Genomic DNA, 10,262 nt, shown 5'->3' on the forward strand with positions numbered 1-10,262 from the left:
TGTTCAGCTTGTATGCTGTGTACCTCGCGCACGCCCGCTGTCACTCACCTCCCATGTAGCGCGCGGCCGCTTCTCACAGCTGTTACTGGCCTCGCTGTACCTCTCGCACACACGCCCGCTGTCACATGGGAGCGCGGCCGCTTCTCACAGCTGTTACTTGCCTCGCTCCAAGCCGACACTGATCAAGGCCAGGTATGTTTGTCACGTGCAGTCTCTACTGCGCATGACTGCATCTGACAAACATACTTGGCCAATTATTATATAGGATAATTATATTGTAGCTATCTTTGGATTTATTTTTATTTTACAGGCAACTTTCAATTTATTTTAACTAGGTACAATAGCTATTAAATAGTTATTAACTATTTAATAGCTTACCTAGCTAAAATAAAGAGAAATTTACCTGTAAAATAATGATCGGAACAGCCAATAGAAAGCAAGCTCAATCTGATTGGCTGATTGGATCAGCCAATCGGATTGAACTTTAATCTGATTGGCTGATTCAATCAGCCAATCAGATTTTTCCTACCTTAATTCCGATTGGCTGATAGAATCCTATCAGCCAATCGGAATTGAAGGGACGCCATCTTGGATGACGTCCCTTAAAGGAGCCTTCATTCGTCGGTAGTCCGTCGGTAAAGAAGGATGTACCGCGTCAGCGGGATGAAGATTGAAGATTGAAGACCCCGCTTGGAAGATGACATCGCCCGGATAGAAGACTTCTTCAGCGCCTCTTGGAAGATGACATCACCCGGATAGAAGACTTCTTCAGCGCTGACTGGAGGATCACTTCATCGGATGGAAGATTTCTTCAGCGCCCCTTGGAGGATAACTGCTGCCGCTCCGGATCTCCTCTTCGGTTCCATCGCTGCTCGGCTGAGTGAAGACGACTCAAGGTAGGATGATCTTCAGGGGATTAGTGTTAGGTTATTTTAAGGGGGGTTTGGGTTAGATTAGGGGTATGTGGGTGGTGGGTTTTAATGTAGGGGGGGGTTGTATTTTTCTTTTACAGGCAAAAGAGCTGAATTCTTTGTGGCATGGTAAGGTAAAAGAGCTTTGAACTTTTTTAATTTAGAATAGGGTAGGGCATTTTTTTTATTTTGGGGGGGTTGTTATTTTATTAGGGGGCTTAGATTAGGTGTAAGTAGCTTAAAATTGTTGTAATATTTTTAAAATGTTTGTAACTTATTTTTTTTATTTTTTGTAACTTAGCTTTTTTTATTTTTTGTACTTTAGTTAGTTTATGTAATTGTATTTAATTGTAGTTATTTGTAGTTAATTTATTTAATTAATTTAAGGATAGTGTAGTGTTAGGTTTAATTGTAACTTAGGTTAGGATTTATTTTACAGGTAATTTTGTATTTCTTTTAGCTAGGTAGTTATTAAATAGTTAATAACTATTTAATAACTATTCTAACTAGCTAAAATAAATACAAAGTTACCTGTAAAATAAATATAAATCCTAACGGCTAGATTTGGAGTTTTGTCGGTAACGACCCGAAAAACTAACGCCCGCGTTTTACTGGCCGCACCATAAAAATAACTCTGGTATCGAGAGTCCACATAAAGGCTGCGTTAGGCTCCAAAAAAGGAGCGTAGAGCATTTTTAACGCAGCTTCAACTCTCGATACCAGAGTTGCTTACGGACGCGGCCAGCCTCAAAAACGTGCTCGTGCACGATTCTCCCATAGGAAACAATGGGGCTGTTTGAGCTGAAAAAAAACTTAACACCTGCAAAAAAGCAGCGTTCAGCTCCTAACGCAGCCCCATTGTTTGCTATGCGGTAACCCTTCCGACGTCTGCACTTAACACTCTAACATGTACCCCGAGTCTAAACACCCCTAACCTTACACTTATTAACCCCTATTCTGCCGCCCCCGCTATCGCTGACCCCTGCATATTATTATTAACCCCTAATCTGCCGCTCCGTAAACCGCCGCTACTTACATTATCCCTATGTACCCCTAATCTGCTGCCCTAACATCGCCGACCCCTATATTATATTTATTAACCCCTAATCTGCCCCCCACAACGTCGCCTCCACCTGCCTACACTTATTAACCCCTAATCTGCCGACCGGACCGCACCGCTATTATAATAAAGTTATTAACCCCTAATCCGCCTCACTAACCCTATCATAAATAGTATTAACCCCTAATCTGCCCTCCCTAACATCGCCGACACCTAACTTCAATTATTAACCCCTAATCTGCCGACCGAATCTCGCCGCTATTCTAATAAATGTATTAACCCCTAAAGCTAAGTCTAACCCTAATACTAACACCCCCCTAAGTTAAATATAATTTAAATCTAACGAAATTAATTAACTCTTATCAAATAAATTATTCCTATTTAAAGCTAAATACTTACCTGTAAAATAAATCCTAATATAGCTACAATATAAATTATAATTATATTATAGCTATTTTAGGATTTATATTTATTTTACAGGTAACTTTGTATTTATTTTAACCAGGTACAATAGCTATTAAATAGTTATGAACTATTTAATAGCTAAAATAGTTAAAATAATTACAAATTTACCTGTAAAAGAAATCCTAACCTAAGTTACAAATAAACCTAACACTAGACTATCAATAAATTAATTAAATAAACTACCTACAATTACCTACAATTAACCTAACACTACACTATCAATAACTTAATTAAATACAATTGCTACAAATAAATACAATTAAATAAACTAGCTAAAGTACAAAAAATAAAAAAGAACTAAGTTACAAAAAATAAAAAAATATTTACAAACATAAGAAAAATATTACAACAATTTTAAACTAATTACACCTACTCTAAGCCCCCTAATAAAATAACAAAGCCCCCCAAAATAAAAAAATGCCCTACCCTATTCTAAATTACTACAGTTCAAAGCTCTTTTACCTTACCAGCCCTGAACAGGGCCCTTTGCGGGGCATGCCCCAAGAAATACAGCTCTTTTGCCTGTAAAAAAAAACATACAATACCCAAGCCCCCCAACATTACAACCCACCACCCACATACCCCTAATCTAACCCAAACCCCCCTTAAATAAACCTAACACTAAGCCCCTGAAGATCATCCTACCTTGTCTTCACCATACCAGGTTCACCGATCGGTCCAGAAGAGCTCCTCCGATGTCCTGATCCAAGCCCAAGCGGGGGGCTGAAGAGGTCCATGATCCAGCTGAAGTCTTCATCCAAGCGGGGCAGAAGAGTTCTTCCATCCGATTGAAGTCTTCATCCAAGCGGCATCCATCCGGAGCGAAGCATCAGCATCCTGAAGACCTCCACCGCGGAACATCCATCCTGGCCGACGACTGAACGACGAATGACGGTTCCTTTAAATGACGTCATCCAAGATGGCGTCCCTCGAATTCCGATTGGCTGATAGGATTCTATCAGCCAATCGGAATTAAGGTAGGAATATTCTGATTGGCTGATGGAATCAGCCAATCAGAATCAAGTTCAATCCGATTGGCTGATCCAATCAGCCAATCAGATTGAGCTTGCATTCTATTAGCTGTTCCGATCAGCCAACAGAATGCGAGCTCAATCTGATTGGCTGATTGGATCAGCCAATCGGATTGAACTTGATTCTGATTGGCTGATTCCATCAGCCAATCAGAATATTCCTACCTTAATTCCGATTGGCTGATAGAATCCTATCAGCCAATCGGAATTTGAGGGACGCCATCTTGGATGACGTCCCTTAAAGGAACCGTCATTCTGCAGTTGGACGTCGCCGGAAGAAGATGGGTCCGCGGTGGAGGTCTTCAGGATGGAGCCGGTCGTCATCGGATGAAGATAGAAGATGCCACTTGCATCAAGATGGTTGCCGGTCCGGATCGCCTCTTCTTCCCGGATAGGATGAAGACTTTGGAGCCTCTTCTGGACCTCTTCAGGCACCGGATGATGGATCGCCAACCCCCGCTTGGGTTGGATGAAGATTTTGGAGCCAGGACGGATCGGTGATACCTGGTGAGGTGAAGACAAGGTAGGATGATCTTCAGGGGCTTAGTGTTAGGTTTATTTAAGGGGGGTTTGGGTTAGATTAGGGGTATGTGGGTGGTGGGTTGTAATGTTGGGGGGGTATTGTATGTTTTTTTTTTACAGGCAAAAGAGCTGAACTTCTTGGGGCATGCCCCGCAAAGGGCCCTGTTCAGGGCTGGTAAGGTAAAAGAGCTTTTAACTTTAGTAATTTAGAATAGGGTAGGGCATTTTTTATTTTGGGGGGCTTTGTTGTTTTATTAGGGGGCTTAGAGTAGGTGTAATTAGTTTAAAATTGTTGTAATATTTTTCTTATGTTTGTAGATATTTTATTATTTTTGGTAACTTAGTTCTTTTTTATTTTTTGTACTTTAGCAAGTTTATTTAATTGAATTTATTTGTAGGCATTGTATTTAATTAATTTATTGATAGTGTAGTGTTAGGTTAATTGTAAGTAATTGTAGGTAGTTTATTTAATTAATTTATTGATAGTCTAGTGTTAGGTTTATTTGTAACTTAGGTTAGGATTTCTTTTACAGGTAAATTTGTAATTATTTTAACTAGTTTAGCTATTAAATAGTTCTTAACTATTTAATAGCTATTGTACCTGGTTAAAATAAATACAAAGTTACCTGTAAAATAAATATAAATCCTAAAATAGCTATAATATAAATATAATTTATAATGTAGCTATATTAGGATTTATTTTACAGGTAAGTATTTAGCTTTAAATAGGAATAATTTATTTAATAAGAGTTAATTTATTTCGTTAGATTTAAATTATATTTAACTTAGGGGGGTGTTAGTGTTAGGGTTAGACTTAGCTTTAGGGGTTAATACATTTATTAGAATAGCGGTGAGCTCCGGTCGGCAGATTAGGGGTTAATAATTGAAGTTAGGTGTCGGCGATGTTAGGGAGGGCAGATTAGGGGTTAATACTATTTATTATAGGGTTAGTGAGGCGGATTAGGGGTTAATAACTTTATTATAGTAGCGCTCAGGTCCGCTCGGCAGATTAGGGGTTAATAAGTGTAGGCAGGTGGAGGCGACGTTGTGGGGGGCAGATTAGGGGTTAATAAATATAATACAGGGGTCGGCGGTGTTAGGGGCAGCAGATTAGGGGTACATAAGGATAACGTAGGTGGCGGTCGGCAGATTAGGGGTTAAAAAAATTTAATCGAGTGGCGGCGATGTGGGGGGACCTCGGTTTAGGGGTACATAGGTAGTTTATGGGTGTTAGTGTACTTTAGAGTACAGTAGTTAAGAGCTTTATGAACCGGCGTTAGCCCAGAAAGCTCTTAACTACTGACTTTTTTCCTGCGGCTGGAGTTTTGTCGTTAGATGTCTAACGCTCACTTCAGAAACGACTCTAAATACCGGAGTTAGGAAGATCCCATTGAAAAGATAGGATACGCAATTGACGTAAGGGGATCTGCGGTATGGAAAAGTCGCGGCTGAAAAGTGAGCGTTAGACCCTATTTTGAGTGACTCTAAATACCGGCGGTAGCCTAAAACCAGCATTAGGAGCCTCTAACGCTGGTTTTCACGGCTACCGCCAAACTCCAAATCTAGGTCTAAGAAAGCTACAATATAATTATTATTTATATTGTAGCTATATTAGGGTTAATTTTAAAGGTAAGTATTTAGTTTTAAATAGGATTAATTTAGTTCATAATAGAAATATTATTTAGATTTATTTAATTAATATTTAAGTTAGGGGGTGTTAGGGTTAGTGTTAGACTTAGGTTTAGGGGTTAATAATTTTATTACAGTGGCGGCAGTGTAGTGGGGGGCAGGATAGGGGTTAATAAATTTATTATAGGTGGCGACGGTGTAGGGGGGCAGGATAGGGGTTAATAAATTTAATATAGGTTGCGGCGGGGTCAGGGAGTGGCGGTTTAGGGGTTAAACTATTTATTTAGTTGCGGCGAGGTGCGGGATCAGCAGGATAGGGGTTAATAACTTTATTATAGAGGGCGACGGTATAGGGGGGCAGGATAGGGGTTACTAGGTATAATGTAGGTGTCAGCGGTGTCCGGGAGCAGCGGTTTAGGGGTTAATACATTTATAAGAGTTGCGACGGTGTCCGGGAGCAGTGGTTTAGGGGTTAATACATATATAAGAGTTGTGGCGGGGTCTAGGAGTGGCGGTTTAGGGGTTAGTAACTTTATTTAGTTGCGGGAGGCTCCGGGGGCGCCGGTATAGGGGGTAGAACAGTGTAGTTAGTGTGGGTGCTTAGTGACAGGCTAGCAAGAAAGCTGTAAAAAAGCCGAAGACCAGCAAGATCAGATGAGTGATAACTCTCACAGTCCGCTGCTCATCGCCCCGTACTTGGTGCGCGGCTTTTTGACAGCTTTTTTGATAACTTAGGCGAATTTTTGCAGGTCCGCGGCGGCGATGTGAGGCGAGCTTAGGTGGGCGTATTGGGCCGGCGAAAGCAGGAAAAGTAGACACGTTGATAACTATCCCCCAATATCTTTAATATCAGCCTTCATATCCAACCCAAGCATTGTATCCGCGACTAAAAACATATCTATCCTTGAGAGCGCTTGCTGCCCCTTAGAAATGCGTGTGTAGGTTTTAATATCCGGATTTTGAATGTGCCAAATATCTTTTAATCCTAGCTTGTGGCATAGTTTTTGCAATATACGGGTTTTCCTATCTTTCCTGATTGTTATTCTTGTTCATTCTGTCTAATTTAGGAATCGAGATCAGGTTAAGATCCCCCATAAGAATTAGATTTTGTCCTATACCTTCCAGCAGCTTCAGAGTTATCCCAGAATTTGTAGTCAGTTCCATTCGGACCATATATGTTACATAGGGTAAACAATGTTTTGTCTATTTTTTATTTAATAATTTGACAACGAGCGTCTGGGTCTAATTATGCTACAAGACAAGTTCTTACTTATAAAGATCGCTATAACTTCTCCAACCCATTTGGATTTTAACTTGATCGACTGACTGTTTCAAATGAGTTTCTTGTAACATAGCATAATCTGCTTTCTGTTTGCTGAGTTGTCTAATAATAGCGTTCCTTTTGATTGAAGAGGTTATGCCACCCACATTCCATGAAAGTAATCTAAGAGTAGCTACTTTCATTGGATTCACATAGAGTTATGAGACACATGCATGAAAGAGAAAAAAAAAGGGAAACAGAACTGACTTGTGCAATTATCCATCTTGACACTGAACACTTTTTTAATATGTTCACATAAAGCTTTAGCATCATAAAACCAGCATAAAATAAAAAGACAAAATACATCAAACCTAGAAATTAAAAATAAAAAGGATTACATTCCACTCAATGTTAACAAGCTCCTAACTTAGTAAATAAAATTATTCTATACCCTTCAATTACAAAACATAAGCGCTTCAGCTGCATTATTGAGAGTTTTCATCTCCCCATCTGTTAAGATTATCAGTTTTGCAGGATATACCAATCTGGCAAGCTTTGCTGAGTTTGGTACAGAATGGGGGCATTTCTTTTCTCTTTGTTAGAGTCTCACCATAAAAATCTTGGAACATTAAGATCTTGTATTATACTGTTAGGTAAGGTCGGGCAGACTTGCTGGGCCTATGGCTCTTATCTGCCGTCAATATCTATGTTTCTATGTTTGTATTGATCTATCACAATATGGTATTACCATCTGAATTATTTTCGTACTGGCCCAACTCTGTGTATTCTCTCAATGTGTACTGTATGGGGTGAAGGCTGGATGTTTAATACCTGAGGTAGTTTATGTGTTGCAAAATACATTAAATCCTGATATTCAGGCGTCTAGGGGAGGCCAATGATCCTAATATTGTTCCGCATTAAGCAGTTTCTCAATTCTTGTCTGTGAGCTAGATATTATTTTAGTCCGTGATTGGAAAGCTTGTTCTTGTATAGTGAATCTATCCTCTCAGAGATTCTAGTCTCAGCTCCGTTCAATCTAAAAGAGAATTGTCTTATCTCATTAGTTAGGCCACTTATTACTTGTTTCATTTCTGATTTAACTAATCATCTTTGAAATCTGCATAACTAGTTCAGATATATAAGAATTAGGGGTGGCATTTTCACTACGATCTTGTAACAATTCTATACTGTGGTCAGCTTGTTTGCTACCTTTTTTGTCACTCTGTTTGGGCGGCATAACAGGAGAATTACCTTTACTGTGTGCAATAAATCTTTCCATAAATAGTGTCAATCTGAAAGGATTTAGTATAGAAAATAACTTCTTCACCACTGGTTACTTATCTGGCTGACAATATAGCCAAGTGCAAACAATTTATCTGGCAGACAAAATAGCCAGGAGTATACAAACAGATGAAATAAAGGGCAGAAGAAAACTGCCTAACAAGTGTACCGTATTTAAGATATATATATATACACACACAACTTCAGGGAAGCGCTCAAACACTCAAGAGCCTGGTAATGGCACTTCACGTAAGCTACACCCGCCCTTTCATGACGTCACTCTGACGCATTCTCCAAAGTCAGCTGTCCGGTGCTAAGAACGGAGCGTTCCACCTCCGCTCCACAAAATACAGCAACAGCAACAATCAAAGCACCTGGTGGTTGACTCAAATTAAGGAAAAAAGTCCTTTACTCAGAGGTTTATAGAACTGCCGTGTTTTTATTATTGTTCCATCAAAGCATACACACAGCATAGGCGATAATAAGGGGAAAAAGACAGGCTTACGGTCAAACGCGTTTCATCTAAACAGACATGACTTCTTCAATGACCATGCATTATCCCACTCCTCCCTGCAATTTAAAGACACAGGAACCTCCCATATTTGTTATCATCCAATTAACATGTAACAAATTTTCACAATGAAGGAGCAAGGGATTTAAAGGGATATATACAGAGCACTTTAAAATAAAAGTGTACCTGCAATAACCTGCTGCAAAATATATTTTTGTGATGCAGCACATACACTTCAATACATATATACATATACAATATATTATACTGCCTAATGAGTGTAACAGTGAATTGAATAATCATTAATGATCTACAAAAAGCCTGTCTTTTTCCCCTTATTATCACCTATGCTGTGTGTATGCTTTGATGGAACAATAATAAAAACACAGCAGTTTTATAAACCTCTGAGTAAAGGACTTTTTTCTTTAATTTGAGTCAACCACCGGGTGATTTGATTGTTGCTATATATATATATATATATATATATATATATATATATATATATATATATATATATATATAAAAATATATATATATATATATATATATATATATATATATAAAAGCCCCAAAGGCTTGTGCATAAACAAATGAAGTATATGACTAATTAGTTGGAAATGACTTCCCAGATACAACTTTGCTCCTACCCGTTATGGGTTATGGGAGCCACTAGTCCTGATCACACTTTCCACCTATATCACTTTGGGGGGATACTTTTTGACCAAGATGGAATTATGAACATGTAATATATTCACTGGTCACAGATCCTTCCATTTGAGTTATGCCAAGTAGGAAGATCCAGATGATCATGCAATCTGTGCTCTACTTATACTTCAGAGGAAACCTGCAGTAAGGCAATTACCCTGGGGAGATTGCCCTCTACTGTCCATCTGTAATTGCTCCTTCCCAATCTGGGTTATGGGAGCAGTCCCTTTTAATTTAAAGTAATCCAAGGGTTCCACTGCAGTCAACCATATAACTGTAACCCGATTATGTCCATACATGTACCTGGTTCTTATGAGTCCAAATTATTACTCAGGGACTCTCTTCCCCCTGAATAAAAAGCACTGTCCAGATGCATTAACAATAGATAACCATCGTTCTAGGAATGAAATACTGATAGCCTTTCAGTGCACTTGTTCAGCATATTTTAAGATGAAAAAGGAAGTTTCTGGAATCAATCCACTCCACAGTAGCTTTGGTTACTCCAAGATTGGGTTAATTTGGGTTAGTTTGGCCTGTAAAGTCTCCCATATAATGCGCTGAATTGCGGTATCAAATTTATATTTTAAATGTGCTGGCAAGAAAGTCCTGCATGTAAAATGATAAATAGTAAAAATTGCCTTACCAGGCTCCGAATGTTTTGGCCGCTTTTATGTGTCCTCACTCCAGGCTCTGATGTTCAAGACCTGGTGTATGGTCTGCCCTTCTTGGCATCTCACCTTCCTTGATAGCGGCAACCTCCAACTCCTTCACTCATCACATAAGGATAGGCTTGTTGTGTAAGCGGAATGACGTCACAAATCTCCGTTTCCATCCAGGGAATCCCCGGTGCCGGACATCGACAGGAGACGTGTACCAGTGAGTGACC

Source organism: Bombina bombina, chromosome 5 (assembly GCF_027579735.1).
Source record: "Bombina bombina isolate aBomBom1 chromosome 5, aBomBom1.pri, whole genome shotgun sequence".
NCBI classification, from domain to species: Eukaryota; Metazoa; Chordata; class Amphibia; order Anura; family Bombinatoridae; genus Bombina; species Bombina bombina.